This window comes from Bubalus bubalis, chromosome 22 (assembly GCF_019923935.1).
Source record: "Bubalus bubalis isolate 160015118507 breed Murrah chromosome 22, NDDB_SH_1, whole genome shotgun sequence".
NCBI lineage: Eukaryota > Metazoa > Chordata > Mammalia > Artiodactyla > Bovidae > Bubalus > Bubalus bubalis.
This window is the reverse complement of record NC_059178.1, coordinates 54,454,507-54,472,287: the sequence shown is the minus strand read 5'-3', so window position 1 is coordinate 54,472,287 and position 17,781 is coordinate 54,454,507. Positions and strand designations below refer to the sequence as shown.

Below are 17,781 nucleotides of genomic sequence, written 5' to 3'. Positions count from 1 at the left end.
ATCCCATGGTCGGAGGAGCCTGGTAGGCTGCAGTCTGTGGGGTCGCTGAGGGTTGGACACGACTGAGCGACTTCACTTTCACTTTTCACTTTCATGCATTGGAGAAGGAAATGGCAACCCACTCCAGTGGTCTTGTCTAGAGAATCCCAGGGATGGAGGAGCCTGGTGGGCTGCTGTCTATGGGGTTGCACAGAGTCGGACACGACTGAAGTGACTTAGCAGCAGCAGCTGGTTACAGTTATTTTGAGAAATCGGATCTTGGTAGTTTTCTAATTCGGTTGATTCATATGAAATTGCTTTGGGACTACAAAAATGGTCATCACGTGCCTCAACTTTGTATATATTAATATATGGTTTTTATATGAATAAATGTCTGCAAAGTATTAAAGTGTACTGATGTTAATGATTGAAATAATCCCAAGTACTTATTTATTTTTTTTAGCACAAGGAAACTAGATATAGTAAGGTAATGAAAATGGAAAATTTACAAACATGAAAATAGTAACAAACTCTTAAGGAGTGTGAGAATGAATAACAAGCTTGTTTTTTTAAATCATTTGTGATCTATTGTAGTATTTTCTTAAAAATAGGAATGGTTCAATAAAACAGAACTTGCTCTTTCCTCCTGGTGCAGCTTCTTCAGGGAGATGAATGAAGCTTTAGAAAATATTAAACACATGAAATTTCCAGATAGCTCTAGGTTTAAAAAAATTTTCCCTAGACATAGAGAGAAAAAGAGGAGCTCACTTCTTCAAAATGTCTATTCTTTATTTGGTCTCTATGTGCATTGATTCTATGCTCACATGCTCGCTCATGTCTGACTCTTTGCGACCCCATGGACTGTAACTCTCCAGGCTCCTCTGTCCATGGATTCTCCAAGCAAGAATACTGGAGTAGCCATTTTCTTCTCCAAGAGATCTTCTCCACCCAGGGATTGAACCTGGGTCTCCTGCTTTGCAGGTGGATTCTTTACCAACACAGCCACCAGAGAGAAGCCATTCTCTCTATAATGTTTCCATTTTTTTCCCTTTGTAATTAAGATGCTTTATTAATTCTGGACCATAATAAAACAGCTACATTATTCTTTCTGATCTCTTATTCATCCTAAGCAAATTCCATATCACAAATGTGAATAATGGACTGTCCAATTTTGCAAAGAACTCCTTTTCTTTAATGAAATCTCTCTCTTCTGTTAGAAAACATGTTACTTGGGACTTTACAGGTGGTCTAGTGGAGAAGGCAATGGCACCCCACTCCAGTACTCTTGCCTGGAAAATCCCATGCACAGAGGAGCCTGGTAGGCTACAGTCCATGGGGTTGTGAAGAGTCGGACACGACTGAGTGACTTCACTTTCACTTTTCACTTTCATGCATTGGAGAAGGAAATGGCAACCCACTCCTGTGTTCTTGCCTGGAGAATCCCAGGGACGGGGGAGCCTGGTGGGCTGCCGTGTGTGGGGTTGCACAGAGTTGGACATGACAGAAGTGACTTAGTAGTAGTAGTAGCAGTGGTTAAGAATCCACCTTCCAGTGCAGGGGGAAGGGGTTCGATCCCTGTTCAGGGAACTAAGATTGCACAGGCCATGGGGCAACTAAGCCTCAGTGCCGTAACTACAGAAGCCCTTATACCACAACTAAGACCAACACAGTCAAACAAATAAATAAGAGAAAAAAGTAAAGCACTGGGGAGCATGGCTACCATGACCACCTCTTCTAACAGTTGGGGCCCAGTCACCTCTTTATAAAACAAGAAAGAAAAGAAAATATGTAATTTTAGTTGTTTACAACAAAGTTTTCTTTCAAAGGTAAATACCATGTCAAGGTAGTCATTTAGATGAAAAGGTCATTTTTACTTTGATAAGTTTGCTTTTGACGGAGGAAATGTCACCATCTTGGAAATTTATCTTCCAAACTATATCCTTTTGTATAACTCAACATGATGATTTTAATCATACAAAATTCAACTAAAATGATCGTTATTGTATAATCCCATTGATTATCATGTTAAGTGTACTTTTTAGCCTAGCTTCCCCATCTGTAGTGGAGACATTTATCTGCATAATATAAAAAATATCTATTTAGTTACACTGATAATGGAGTGTTTTTCATAATTTTACCAATATATATATATAGGTATACAATATACCTATGTGTTATATAGGTAAAAACCGTTGTTATATATAGGTATCCTATATATCTATATATATATATAGGTATATTGCTGTGCTGTGCTTAGTCACTCAGTTGTGTCTGACTCTGTGACTCCATGGCCTGTAGATTGCCAGGCTCCTCTGTTCATGGGGATTCTCCAGGCAAGAATACTGGAGCGGGTTGCAGGCCCTCCTTCAGGGGGTCTTCCCAACCCAGAGATTGAACTGGAGTCTCCCGCATTGCAGGTGGATTCTTCACCAGCTGAGCTAACAGGGAAGCCCATAGGTATATTATATAGCTAAAAATCTATATTATAGTTTTGCCTTCTCTGCATAATCATAAGTTTAGATAAGTAAATCATAACATCACTAACATTTACTTCTGACCACATGCAATGTATCTTTGATTAGCACTTATAAAACTGAGCTAGTTTACTTCAAGTTAGTAATAATTTTGCAAGTAAAAATATCCTGTGAACAGACGGTGGGTAACAACTTCCATATTTTGTTCAAGAAATCTAGAGAAAGTCACAGGGGAAAACATCACAGTCAAGCTTACCCACCAAGACTATGTGCTTCACTCTTCTTTTGGAAAACACTTTTTTTTTAATAGCACTAAAGAATGATTTCTCTCATTTAAGAGTGCAGATTATTTAAGTTAAGGAAAACAATCTTCTGACATCCTCTGAACATTCTAAAGAGAACAAGCAAATGAAGTTGGAATTTGGAAACTGTTCACAAAGTATTTGCTCTTGTTAGCCAAGTGCCTGCAGATATAGCAGAGACACAGTGAATGCACAGCATACTATTTCCAACAGACGGCCACCTGCCACTCTGTGAGCAGAGAAATCCACAGAAACCTCGCCAGGCTAAACTAAGGAATCCCACAGTGACCACATGTGACTCTACAGGAGACAGACCATGGACATCCACACCTTTGGGACCAGTAAACACAAGCGGACCCCAAACACAGAACTTTCCCCATTCTATACGCTTTCAGAAATCTACAACGTGATTGCCTGGTTTTCACTTAAAGTCCTAGCCCTATTTTATAATTTGCCCCGATCATGGAGTCAGTTGTACAATGAACTCTCATACACAGCAGGAGATACTCTGTACTGTTCTGTGTTGTGTGCAAACAGGTTGTGTCTGCCCCAGTTTTTTATTCTATGTTAGTGACACATAACCTTCATTCCTAATTATAATTTTAGAATTACATATTTATGTTTAAATATATTAATATATTGATATTAAAAATATCATATATAGGATACTATATGTTATACTAACATATATTAATGTATTATAGTGTATTATGTTAATATGTTATAATTAATATATTAATATGCTTCATATATTATTATTTATTCATATGTAAAGGTGGGCCCACACTTTCATGTCCTGTTGTTCATACAATTATACAATCATTTATATAATTCAGATAAAAATAAGATATTTTCTTTTTCCAGTAATAGTACAGTAAACAAGATGCTTTGGCTTTGCAGGTGGCTCTAATGGTAAAGAACACACCTGCTAACGCAGGTAGACATAAGAGACATGGGTTCAATCCCTGGGTTGGGAAGATCCCCTGAGGAGGGCACGGCAACCCACTCCAGTATTCTTGCTGGAGAACCCCATGGAGGGAGGAGCCCGACAGGTTGCAGTCCATAGGGCTGCACAGAGTCAGACATGACTGAAGTGACTTAGCATCCACGTAAGGCCTCATTACAGCTAGTGTGAAAGGGAAATGACTTAAAAATATTTCCCTGTGTAAGCAAAAGCTGATTCTATTACAAGTAGCAAACTTGGGTTGACTTGACTTCTATCATTAGCTGGGAGTAGTGGGCCCAGCTGCAGCTAGGGAGCTGGCCGACCACAAACAGGATGCTAACACTGGATTCAGATGATTTTTTTTACAAACGTGAAAATATGAAAAATATGTCAAATGTAGATTCACAAGACAGAAAAGGTCAGGTTCAGGTTTGAAGGACTTTGAAGGCAGAAGTTGCCGGGACACTAACATCATTTACCAGAAAGAAAACCAAGGAAGAACTTCCTAAATATGATGTCAAGTGAATTATGGTACAACGGCAGGTTAAACACACACACACAGAAGGGCGGGGAGATGGAGAGGGAAACCGGGCAGGACCCTGTGGGGCTCCTGGGCACTGAAGACTCTGTGTCCCCTATTTCTCGTTTGTTGAAAACAGACCCCAATCTCTTGACCTTCCCTGAGTATCAAAGGGCAGATGTGAACAGTTGCTAATCAGGGGAGGGAGAGGATGCAGAGACAAGGGAGAGCAGTCAAGAAACAGCAGTGCTGCCTTGGGACAGGTCCCCGCTGTGCCTCAAGGGACACACATAACGGTATCTTCAAGCTCTTAATAGCACTAATGAGGGTGAAAGAGGAGAGTGAAAAAGCTGGCTTAAAACTTAACATTCAAAAAACAAGGATCATGGCATCCAGTCCCATCACTTCATGGCAAGTAGATGGGGAAATGGTGGAAAAAGTGTCAGACTTATTTTCTTGGGCTCCAAAATCACTGAAGACAGTGACTGTAGCCATGAAATTAAGAGACGCTTGCTCCTTGGAAGAAAAGCTATGACAAACCTAGACAGTGTATTAAAAAGCAGAGACATTACTTTGCTGACAAAGGTCCATATAATCACAAGATGGCAGAGTAGAAGGATGTGCGCTCATTTCTCATGTGAGAACTCCAAAATTATAACTTGCTGCTGAAACCATCTACAGGAGAATGTTGGATCCCACCAAAAAAAGATACCCATGTCCAAGGGCAGAGGAGAAACCCCAGCAAGATGGTAGGAGGGGCAAAATCTCATTTAGAATCAAACACCATACCTGCCAGAGAAGTTCGGAGGGCTCAAACAAAACCTGTGTGCACCAGGAGACCCCACAGAGACTGAGCCAGACCTGCCTTTGAGTGTTTGAGTGTCTCCTGTGTAGGCACAGGTCAGCAGTGGCCTGCTGCAGGGGCAGGGGCTCTAGGTGCAGCAGTCCTGGGTGTGGCATAAGACCTCTTGGAGGAGGTTCCCAGTAACCCCACAAAAGAGCCACCAGAACTTACACAGGACTTGGGGAAACAGACTCTTGGAGGGCACAAACAAAACCTTGTGTACACCAAGACCCAGGGAAAGGAGCAGGGACCCCACAGGAGACTGACCCAGACTTGCCTGTGAGTGTCCAGGAGTCTCCGGCAGAGGCCTGAGTCAGCAGTTTTGGCTCACTGCAGGGTTGGGGGCATGTAGTATAGCAGTGCCTGCATGGGACACCTTGAAGGAGGTTGCCATTATCTTCTTACCTCCTCCATAGTTTGGTCTCAGGTTAAACAGCAGGGAGGGCCACAGCCCTGCTCATCAGCAGAAAATCTGATTAAAGATTTACTGAGCATGGCCCTGCTCATCAGAACAAGACCCAGTTTCTCCTACAGGCAGTCTCTCCCATCAGGAAGCTTCCATAAGCCTCTTATCCTTATCCCTGTCAGAGAGAAGGCAGAATGTAAACCACAATCACAGAAACCTAACCAATCTGATCACATCAACCGCAGCCTTGTCTAACTCAATGAAACTATGAGTCATGCCGTGTAGGGCCACCTAAGACAAACGGGACATGGTGGAGAGTTCTGACAAAATGTGGTCCACTGGAGAAGGGAATGGCAAACCACTTCAGTATTCTTGCCTTGAGAACCCCATGAACAGTATGAAAAGGCAAAAAGATAGGACACAGAAAGATGAACTCCCCAGGTCAGTAGGTGTCCAATATGCTACTGGAGAAGAGGGGAGAAATAACTCCAGAAAGAATGAAGGGATGGAGCCAAAGCAACACCACCACCCAGTTGTGAATGTGACTGGTGATGGAAGTAAAGTCCTATGCTGTAAAGAACAATATTGCATAGGAACCTGGAATGTTAGGTCCATGAATCAAGGCAAATTGGACCTGGTCAAACAGGAGATGGCAAGAGTGAAGATCAACATTTTAGGAATCAGTGAAGTAAAATGGACTGGAATGGACGAATTTAACTCAGATGGCGATTATATCTACTACTGTGGGTAGGAATCCCTTAGAAGAAATGGAATAGCCATCAAGGTCAACAAGAGTCTGAAATGCAGTACTTGAATGCAACCTCAAAAATGACAGAATGATCTCTTCATTTCCAAGGCAAACCATTCAGCATCACAGTAATGCAAGTCTATGCCCCAACCAGTAATGCTGAAGAAGCTGAAGTTGAATGGTTCTATGAAGACCTACAAGAACTTCTAGAACTAACTCTAAAAGAAGATGTCCTTTTCATTACAGGGGATTGGTATGCAAAAGTAGGAAGTCAAGAGCTACATGGGGTAACAAGCAAGTTTGGCCTTGGAGTGCAAAATGAAGCAGGGCAAAGGCTAATAGAGTTTTGCCAAGAGAACTCACCGATCATAGCAAACACCCTCTTCCAACAACACAAGAGAAGATTTTACACATGGACATCACCAGATGGTCAATACCAAAATCAGATTGTTTATATTCTTTGCAGCCAAAGATGGAGAAGCTCTAAACAGTCAGCAAAAAGAAGACCAGAAGCTGACTGTGGGTCATATCATGAACTCCTTATTGCCAAATTCAGATTTAAATTGAAGAAAGTAGGGAAAATCACTAGACCATTCAGGTATGACCTAAATCAAATTACTTACGATTATACAGTGGAAGTGATAAATAGATTCAAGGGATTAGATCTTATAGAATGCCTGAAGAACTATGGATGGAGGTTTGTGACACTGTACAGGAGACAGTGATCAAGATCATCTCCAAGAAAAAGAAATGCAAAATGGTTGTGTGAGGAGGCCTCACAATGAGCTGAGAAAAGAAGCAAAAGGCAAAGGAGAAAAGGAAAGATATACCCATTTAAATGCAGAGTTCCAAAGAATAGCAAGGAAAGATAAGAAAGCCTTCCTCCATGATCAATGCCAAGAAATAGAGGAAAACAATATAATGGGAAAATCTAGAGATCTCTTCAAGAAAATTAGAGATACCAAGGGAACATTTCATGCAAAGATGGGCACAATAAAGAAATTGTATGGACCTAACTGAAGCAGAAGATTTAAGAGGTGGCAAGAATATATACAAGAACTATACAAAAAAAATCTTTATGACCCAGATAACCACGAAGGTGTGATCACGCACCTTGAGCCAGACATCCTGTAATGCGAAGTCAAATGGACCTTAGAAAGCATCACTACCAACAAAACTAGTGGAGGTGATGGAATTCCAGTGGAGCTCTTTCAAATCCTGAAAGATGATGCTGTGAAAGTGCTACACTCAATATGCCAGCAAATTCGGAAAACTCAGCAGTGGCCATGGAATGGAAAAGGTCAGTCTTCATTCCAATCCCAAAGAAAGGCAATGCCAAAGAATGTTCAAACTACTGCACAATTGCACTCATCTCACATGCTAGCAAAGTAATGCTCAAAATTCTCCAAGCCAGGCTTCAACAATATGTGAACTGTGAATTTACTTCCAGATGTTCAAGCTAGATTTAGAAAAGGCAGAATAACCAGAGATCAAATTGCCAACATCTGCTGAATCATTGAAAAAGCATCCAGAAAAACATCTATTTCTGCTTTATTGACTATGCCAAAGCCTTTGACTATGTGGATCACAACAGACTGTGGAAAATATTTAGAGATGGGATTACCAGACCACCTTACCTGACTCCTGAGAAATCTGTATGCAGGTTAAGAACCAGCAGTTAGAACTGGACATGGAACAACAGACTGGTTTCAAATTGGGAAAGGAGTACATCAAGGCTGTACATTGTCACCCTGTTTATTTACCTTATATGCAGAGTACATCATGCAAAATGCTGGGCTGGATGAAGTGCAAGGTGGAATCAAGATTGCCAGGAAAAATATCAGGAATCTCAGATATGCAGATGACACCACCCTTATGGAAGAAAGCAAAGAGGCACTAAAAAGCCTCTTGATGAAAGTGAAAGAGGATAGTGAAAAAGTTGTCTTAAAACTCAACATTCAGAAAACTAAGATCATGGCATCCAGTCTCATCACTTCATGGCAAATAGATGGGGAAACAATGGAAACAGTGAGAGACTTTATTTTTTGGGGCTCCAAAATCACTGTAGATGGTGACTGCAGCCATGAAATTAAAAGGCATTTGCTCCTTGGAAGAAAAATTATGCCAAACTAGACAGCATATTAAAAAGTAGAGACATTACTTTGCCGACAGAAGTCCATCTAGTCAAAGCTATGGTTTTTCCAGTAGTCATGTCTGGATGTGAGAATTGGACTATATAGAAAGCTGAGCACAGAAGAATTGATGCTTTTGAACCGTGGTGCTGGAGAAGACTCTTGAGAGTCCCTTGGACTGCAAGGAGATCCAACCAGTCCATCCTATAGGAAATCAGTCCTGAATATTCATTGGAAGGACTAATGCTGAAGCTGAAACTCTAATCTTTTGGCCACCTGATGCAAAGAACTGACTCATTGGAAAAGACCCTGATGCTGGGAAAGATTGAAGGCAGGAGAAGGGGACGACAGAGGATGAGATGGTTGGATGGCATCACTGACTCAATGGACATGAGTGTCAGCAAGCTCTGGGAGTTGGTGATGAACAGGGAAGCCTGGTGTGTTGCAGTCCATGGGGTGCAAAGAGTTGGAGATGACTGACCGACTGGACTGAACTGAACTGATGGTTTTAAGTAGTCATGTATGGATGTGCGAGTTGGTCCATAGAGAAGATTGAGCACCAAAGAACTGATGCTTTTGAACTGTGGTGTTGGAGAAGACTCTTGAGAGCCTTGGACAGTAAGAAGATCAAACCAGTCAATCCTAAAGTTAATAAACCCTGAATATTCACTGCAGGGACTGACACTAAAGCTCCAATACTTAGGCCACCTGATATGAAGAGCTGACTCATTGGAAAAGACCTTGATGCTGGGGAAGACTGAGAGCAGAAGGAGAAGGGGTGCCAGAGATGAGATGGTTAGACATCATCACTGGCTCAGTGGACATGAGGTTGGGCAAACTCTGGGACACAGTGAATGGCAGGGAAGACTGGCGTGCTGCAGTCCATGGTGGGCACAAAAAGTCGGACGTGACTTAGTGACTGAGCAACAAGAACAACAACAAAACTCATGCAACCACAGTTTAAAGTTTTAAAATATTGGATGTTTGCAGTTTGAAGTAGTAAACTTTGAATTAGCATCTATTATTTATAGAGCAGTGGGGTAAGTGCCAGAACTTTACTGAAGGCCAAATTCCAGCTTAAATTTATATTAACTCTGCAGTATAATTTTAATATCCATTGAGGAGGGCATGGAACTCACTCCAGTGTTCTTGCCTGGAGAATCCCCTGGACAGAGCCTGGTGGGCTACAGTCATTAGGGTTGCACAGAGTCGGACATGACTGAAGTGACTTAGCATGCACACATAATTTTAATGATGTGAATTTCCTGATGTTTCTTATTTTTTCTTATTATCCAATCATTATCAAGTCTCCAGATGTCATGTTGTCTGGCAGACAAAAGAAAACAAGGGCGGAGGGGATGCATGAAAAACAAGTATTAATGTTAAATCTAGAATTAGGGGTGGGGTACATTTAGTTGAAGGGTAAGAGGTAGAGATGAGGTTAAAAAAACAGAACAGAAAACAGAATCAGGAAGAAAAATACAAGTGAACTGTTTTTCCTCTCAATATTCTTCTATGTCGTTTCTAGTTTGTGAAGCATAGCTTAATAGGTACATTTTCAAGGGAAGTGATAAACAGTGGACAGCAATGAGCCAAATGGTCCTGTGTGTGTGTAGATGTGTGTGTGTGTGTGTGTGTGTACATGTTTGAGCATATGCACCCAAATCCATGACAGAGACAGCTGACCTTCTGTCATGGTTGTGTTAACCTTTCCTTGAGCTAATATTATGTACCAATTTTATTCCCTACAGAATAAAATGGAATATATTTTTTCCATAAAAGTTTGATCAATATAGAACTACATGTGTTACCTATTATGTTTTAGAATATTTCACGGTGGAAGCTTGATGGAGGAAAATCAAGTAGAGAGATCAAGTTTCAGGTTTAATTCAAGTCTGAAACTAAAGTTTCAATTCCAGGTTTGAATTAGAGAGAGAAGCAGTCTGTTGGAATAAGGCCCTTGCTAGATCATCCCAATCCAGTATACTATCTGGAAGCTCTGCACATTTTAGTAACTACTTTTTATACCTAATAGACCAGGATTAAGTGGCTGACTGTTGTATTTCACACTGAGTTATATTCCGATTTCACTGTGCTAGACTTAATTAACTAAAGCTTGCCTTTCACCTGTGGTCCAGCCAACAGAATGTACCCCATGATGAACCCGACTTGGTAATAATGGGATCAAGCAAAGCTGGTCTACCTGGGAAGAGAGGCTGTGCCTGGGGCAGGAAACAAGTGCTCAGAGAGGTTCTCAGGAGACTGGACGGGTGAATCATCAAGAATGGATCTTGGGTGGGAGGGTGGGCTGCGGTGGGTTCACCTCTTCGTCACTGAGCTGGATAAAGTCCTTCAGGAGTTTTTAACTCCCCAGCCTGGAAAACAGCCCTGTTTTCCTCAGGCTACATGGACTGTGTGATGCAAACTTGGGAGGAGTGTCCCCTCCTTAGAGGGTAAGAGCTGGTTTGTACTGATGAGGGAAAGAAAAAACCAATGAAGACTTAAGCCTGACTGTCCCTTTTCCTCTTGCATCAAAAACTTAGGGTTAGGTTAGAGTTAGATTTAGTTTTTCTTGAATTTCAGAAGCTGGAAATGTATTTCTTTTTTTAATTTTTAATTTTACCTTCTTTTTAAAAATTTTTTCTCTAATTGGAGGATAACTGCTTTACAATGTTTTGTTGGTTTCTTTTGTGTGACAGCGTGAATCAGCCATAAGTATACACATATCCTCTCCCTCTTGAGCCTCCCACTCCCGGAATACTATTACTTAAAGCTAGATTTTTATAATGTCCTTAGAACAAAACAGAATTCTTCATGCATAGTGGAAACTCTATAATAACATTTTAAAGTAAAAAAGTGGAATAAACTGGAGTAGGATAGCATGCGTCTCTTTGCCTGGGACAGAAACTTCTTAGCGTGAATTTAATTTACTTCAATATATTGACAACGGTTAATGACTAGGGAACCTTTACGCCTCATGTGGACAATCTCATTTAAGCACCGTAATAGGTACTATTATCCTTGGTTTAGAGATGAAGACAGTGACGCTTAGAAGGATTAAGTAAATGGCCCCAAGACACACAACTTAGCTCTGGTAAATATTCAAACTCCAATTAACTTAGCTCCCAAACTCAAGATTGTAGCTTCTGCAGGTAGAGCCTCTTCATCATGACTGAGCCCCCAAATTTGGCGGCGCCCTGGGGATAAAAAAAAAAAATCAAACTTGCTACCTCACAACCTAGTGGAAGAAGCAGGTTTGTAAACAAATGCATTGATGTATGAAAGTTAGGCCTGAACGTCTGGGAGCCTGGAAGAGCGAGTGATGGGCTGTGCGTGCAGTGAGGACAGTTCACTCTGACTATTTGGAGCATTTTCATCTGATGTCTATTTTGGGGGTGCAGATCCCCAGAGGCCCTTGCCTGGACCCACCCTTCACAAGGTAAGGCCATGCTGCAGGTGTTCATGTGCTGCTGTGCTGCGCTCAGTTGTCTCCCACTCGTCTGTGACCCCACGGACTGCAGCCCACTAGGCTCCTCTGTCCATGGGATTCTTCGGGCAAGAATACTGAGTGGGTTGCTGTTTCCTCCTCCAGGGGAAGCTTCCTGACTTGGGGATCGAACCCACATCTCTTACATGGGCAAGCAGATTCTTGACCGCTGAGCCATAGGGGAAGCCCAACATAAATGTCCACATAGATGAAAACTGATGATTCTAAAAACTGGCTCTTGTTTGTGGTAGAATCTCTAAGGCCAGGCTCGGGCCCTAGGGAAGACGTGTGATGTATTTGCCTGCCGTGGACCCAGCGTGACTGACTCACCTGACAACGGGCAGATCACATTCTGGGAAGACAGAACGTGACTCAGGCAAGTTCCTTTCTACCACTGGTGCAGATGTCTCTGTGTGTTTTACTTGCTGCAGGAGGCTTTCATTAACTTTGCAATTTGGAAAACATCATATCATGAAAATTTAAACAGAAGACCTCGATGGAAGCAATTTAAAAACCACGCGAACTCGAAATTGAATGGGCAGTAAAGGAGGACAGAGGGTCAGAGTCGACGAAGAGTAAGTAAATCCTTTGATTTACTTCCCTCGTCTCCGCCAGAACTCTATTTACTGTCTTCCGAAGGTTATCTCTAATTCTAATTGCCTGTTTGCATCCTGTCCTTCGGAGAAATTGGCGCCGCGGATGCCCTTTCGGTGAACATAAACTGCCTTCCGTGTAACCAGGTGCGTGCTGTGCTGACACGGGGTCTGGAGCTAACTATAGACTGGGGGTGGGCGGGGGGCAGGGGTGACGCCATTCAGCACTGGCACGTGAGTATTAATCCGTGTTAATGAAAGCAGAACTCCAAAGTTATCACCTCTACAAATGGCACCTCCAGTGGTCCTTAATTCAAAGAGCAAAGCTGTTCAGGCTGTTCAAAAATGAGTCCCATCCTATCTCATAAAAACTGGTGCAAAAAAGGAGTTATTAAATGTATCAGGGAACGTTGACGGGAAACACCGAGTCCCCTAAGCCGGCGCATGGGGCTCATTTCAGGCCCATATTCTCGAGGCCCCTTCCATCACTGTGCCGTGTGGGAGAACTCACCCCGGAGCGGAGTGGCAGGTGGAGACAGAAACCTGGCTACCAGGGGCAGGAGCCTCAGCATCTCCCGGCGCCTCCTGGGCCACCTAAGTGAGGACCAGCAGCTGCGAGCATCAGTGTCCAGTGAAAATGGTGGTCCTGAAGCAAGCAGCAGACATGCCAACTGCTCAGGCAGGCAACCTGACTGTGCAGGACAAGGGCTGAGAACTGTCCTCGCAGAGCGGTCTTTACGCCACCCAGCCCGATAGCTTTTCAAATGCATCTTCTATGGCAACCCGCTCGGGTATTCTTGCCTGGAGAATCCCATGAACAGAGGACCCTGGCAGGCTGCAGTCCGTGGGGCCGCAAAGAGTCAGATATGACCGAGCGACTAACACTACTATTACTAAATTTAAAGTGGGAACGCTTTTAATAAGAGGTGTAAGTAAAGATGACATCAGCTTCATGTCTGATGCAAATTTAATTCCTCCCAGAATCTACTTTAAATTTGTACTTATGGCAAGTTTCTTTGTTAAATGCTGCTGCTTTTTTGTTAAATGCAGCATTTCACCATCGACCTACAGGCTTCAGACTTTCTCCAAAGCTCTGTGCTCCAGAGCTCTGAGTGATGAAAGCCCCAAACTATTTGACATTCTCTGGGCATCTCTGGTGGCTCAGATGGTAAAGAAACTGCCTGCAAGGCAGGAGACCTGGGTTCAAACCTTGGGCCAGGAAAATCCCTTGGAGAAGGGAATGGCAACCCACTCCAGTATTCTTGCCTGGAGAATCCCACAGACAGAAGAGCCTGGTGGGCTATAGTCCATGGGATCACAAAGAGTCAGACACGACTGAAGCAACTGACTCTGCTCCATAATCTGTTGTGTACATAAGTAGAATGGTGATTAAAAGTCATGTTGATGTATGGCAAAAACCATCAGAATATTGTAAATAATAGAGTAAGGGCAACTCTGACCCCCTTATTGGAAGCAGCTTCCTTGTCCCTTTTATTTGTTCATCCCTATTTTCCTTAGACTTTAATCATAAAGACTAGATCGTTAGGCAACATTTAATGTAGCTCCTGATTTCTGCTTTCCTAAATATACACCTTAGGGCTTCCCAGGTGGTGCAGTGGTAAAGAATTCATCTGCTAATACAGGAGACTATGGTTTGATCCCTGGGTTAGGAAGATCCCCTGGAGAAGAAATTGGCAACCCACTCTAGAATTCTTGCCTGGAAAATTCCATGGACAGAGGAGTCCATGGGGGCTAGAGTCCACGGGGTCACAAAGAGTAGGACACGACTCAGCACACACACACGAGTGTACACTTAATCTAGCCTGTTGATTCCTTTCCAAGATTAGAAGGAATAATTAAGTAATTAAAGAAGCTAGGTCTCTACCCTTAGCTTCTTCTCCTTTGCAAATCCGCAGGCCGACTCTACTGGCAAGACAGCATCCCAAGGATGATGGGGAGAAGTCAGCAGGCCTGTAGGCAAGAGAAAATGATGAATAATCTGACCTCCTGCCTCGATGATTAAGATTTTTTCCCCTCTTTTCCCTTTAAAAGCTGTCATGGCTGAGCAGAATCTTGGGAGTTGTTTTCCAGACATGAGGCCACCATCTCCCCAGATCACCAGCTTTTCTGAATAAAGTTCTTCTCCACCGAATTCTTCTCCTCGATTTACTGGCTGTTGAGTGGTGAGCAGCTGAACCTGTGCTCACTTACATTATGGACTTTTTTTTCTTTTCCTCCCTCCCTTTCTTATTACTCCTCTGAGTGTTTCTCATCTTCCCAACACATTTTCTGCTGAAGGCCTTAGAACTAACATCACAGTTCTGATACGAGTGAAACAAATGGTGTGTTTTAAGCCTTCATTTTTAGCCAAGAATTCCCTGAGACTAGAAACAGCATCACGAGAAGGTGTTGTGACATAAATGTTTTTCATAAACGCAGAAGTTAGAGACATAGAAAAACTACCATCTAATAAGAACCAATCATCCTGATTGCCCACTAAAAACATAGAAAAGTCTTTATTAACACCCTCTGCAGGAAGGGGAGTCAGAACCCATCACAGCCGTTTAGGGGCAGAGATTTTCAACAGCAGCAGCCTTGGATTTAGCTACTTAAAGCTGAATTATTCTGTTTGTCAAATTTTTTTTTTTTTGACTCCAGAGAGCAGTCCAACAGGAAAGCCGTAAGAGCCCACTCTTTCTGAGCGCCTAGTGGGAGATCTGGAAGATTACATCGCACCTCTTTTCCAGACATTAGCGTAAACACAGTATGTCAGTATTGATATGTCAATCTTGTAAGTCTATCTTGCCTCTACGGTTATAGAGTAGATGGCAGAAATGAATACAGTAAAACCAAAGAGAGTGCAGTTTTGAGGGTGACAGGCAGCTGAAGTTATAGGTAAGTCCTGTAGAGAATGGATTTGTTTTCACACCAGGATTTTTTTTTTCCCACTTCCAGTACATGTGCTGTTTATTAATGAATTCCAATCTATTAAACTTTAAGCATATTAACTTTCCCCCCGTTACCTTCTGAATGAAAGCCTGATGAATTTAATTCATATTGACCGCAGCTTCACCGTGAGAACGCTAACAGTATGGTGGAGAGGTTCTAATGATATTTTTGTTCCTCGATGCCACCTGCGGCTACTCCATGATGTGTCGCCCACCAGTGCCAGAGGTGTCCTCTACTCTGGGCGCTCAGTGATGGCAGCTGCTTGACTACGTTCCCCTCCTTGTAAAGAGGCGGTACCACTTTAAGGAGCACAAGTGAGGAGTGAGATGCCAAAACCCACACTTGTAAATGTAGTTTAGTGGGATGAAGGGGTGATGAGATTGTTTCTATTTTCCTGCTCTCTCTTTTTAAACAACACTTTAGTTGGTAAAGAATCTGCCTGCAATGCAGGAGACCTCAGTTCAATTCCTGGGTTGGGAAGATCTACTGGAGAAGAGACAGGCTACTCACTCCAGTATTCTTGGGCTTCCCTGGTGGCTCAGCTAGTAAAGAATCCACCTGTAATGCAGGAGACCTGGGTTTGTTCTCTGGGTTGGGAAGATCTCCTGGAGAAGGGCATGACAACCCACTCCAGTATTCTGGCCTGGAGAATTCCATGGGCTGTATATGGGGTCACAAAGAGTCAGACGCAACTGAGCAACTCTTTTCACTTTTACTTTATTTGGGCTTCCCAGCTGGTGCAGCAGTAAAGAATCCGCCTGCCAATACAGGAGATGCAAGAGACATGGGTTCGATACCTGGGTCAGGAAGATCCACTTCCTGAGGTGGTGGATGAGAAGGAAAAGGCAACTCATTCCACAATACTTTTGCCTGGAAAACTTCATGGACAGAGAAGCCTGGTGGGTTACAGTCCATGGTGTTGCAGAGTTGGACACAACTGAGCACGCAGGCAAGAGGTATGCAACGCAAAAATAAATGCCCAGCAGAATGAACTGTACTCTGCATTGAATACTTTCTATAGTTATCTGATTTACAGTAATTACCTTCATCAATGCATATTTTTTTTTTGTTAGCTACAAACAACAACCAGAGAAGAAAGTGACATTGAGATTGAAGGGGTTCAGAACGAGCCTCTCCAAAACGTGCCACTTTGGCAAGTGGATTATTTTGAGCCAAAGACAATCAAGGCTCAGAAGACTCAGGAAGAGTTTTTAACCTCCCGCTTAATTGCCTAAAAGAATCCAGACTGAGCGCCTGGCTCAGATGCAGAGCTGTTACCAGAGATAACTTTTATCAGAAGGACCAATCTGTGTGGCAGAGCAAACATCTAATTACCAAACACCTGCTCTTCTTGTCGCCTGTGTCCTGCCACCCGCCTCCGCCCTTGGAAACCCTAGGCCCTGTCCCTTCCCTTAGCTCAGAACACTGTATAAGCCTCAGCCACCATGCTCGGCTTTGGGTCTCATGGGAATCCCTAATGTATACCATTACATTTATTTTTCTCCTGTTAATTTCACATCAATTTAATTATTAGACCAGCCAAAGAACCCTGAAGGGTAGAAGGTACATTTTTCCTCCCCAACACAGTCATCTAAGTAGATCATAACTAATAAGGCATTTGAAACCCTTAACTGGAAATATTAGTGAGATAAATCATAGAGTATCTAATCACTTATTGATTCTGTTTTATTGTGTAAATCACCGCTGTCCTCCAACAAGTCTCATTGCAATGTTTTCAGCAATTTCACTGCCTTCTGGTATTTTTTGTTGGGCGCTTATGACATTATTTTGGAAGTTATCCACCTAAGTCTTAATACTATCTTCAGAGAAAAGTTTTCCATGTTACCATGAAAACCACATTCTTTTATTTGCTGGAATTATAGACCAAAACCTTGTTAGAACCCAAAGTTATCAGTAGAGTTATTCCAACCCATTTCCAACTTATTTGTAGTAGTATTTCTACAACTTATTTGTAGAAGCTTAGAAATTTAATTATTTTTATTTTCTTCTTTGAATATTCCATATTTTTAGCTTTCTTCTATTGAATATTTACAGATATATGATTACATTTAAATAAAAATAACTTTATATTAAAAGCATATTTTCTAATTATTTCTAACCACAGGAACAAGCAAGATGAATTTTACAAGATCACGACTCTGGCAATTTAAGTCTGTAGTGCGGGCATTTCTGGAGGGAACCAACGGAATGAGAAGCATGTCTTCTCCGATTCATGAACTGTCAAAGCAGTTTCCCCTCCCTTTTCCAGTCCTCTAATCCTTATCCTATTAAAGATCTTCTCATACAAATAAATAATACAAAAAATAATCACGACCTGTTAAATACAGTAGTCAAGTTGGTGGTAAGACAGTTCATTGAAAATATCAAATGCAATTATCTT

General features: G+C 42.2%; 1 protein-coding gene and 1 long non-coding RNA gene across 2 annotated transcripts in view; one reads left to right on the top strand and one right to left on the bottom strand.

Moving 5' to 3' along the window:
- DOK6 (docking protein 6) overlaps positions 1-17,781 on the bottom strand; it is a 420,496-nt gene that overhangs the window by 62,801 nt on the left and 339,914 nt on the right. The gene's annotated exons all lie outside the window — the stretch shown is intronic.
- LOC123331267 lies at positions 14,660-16,173 on the top strand. Its single transcript, XR_006547824.1, has 3 exons — positions 14,660-14,773; positions 15,090-15,326; positions 16,115-16,173. It is a non-coding gene; the product is annotated as an uncharacterized LOC123331267 (long non-coding RNA).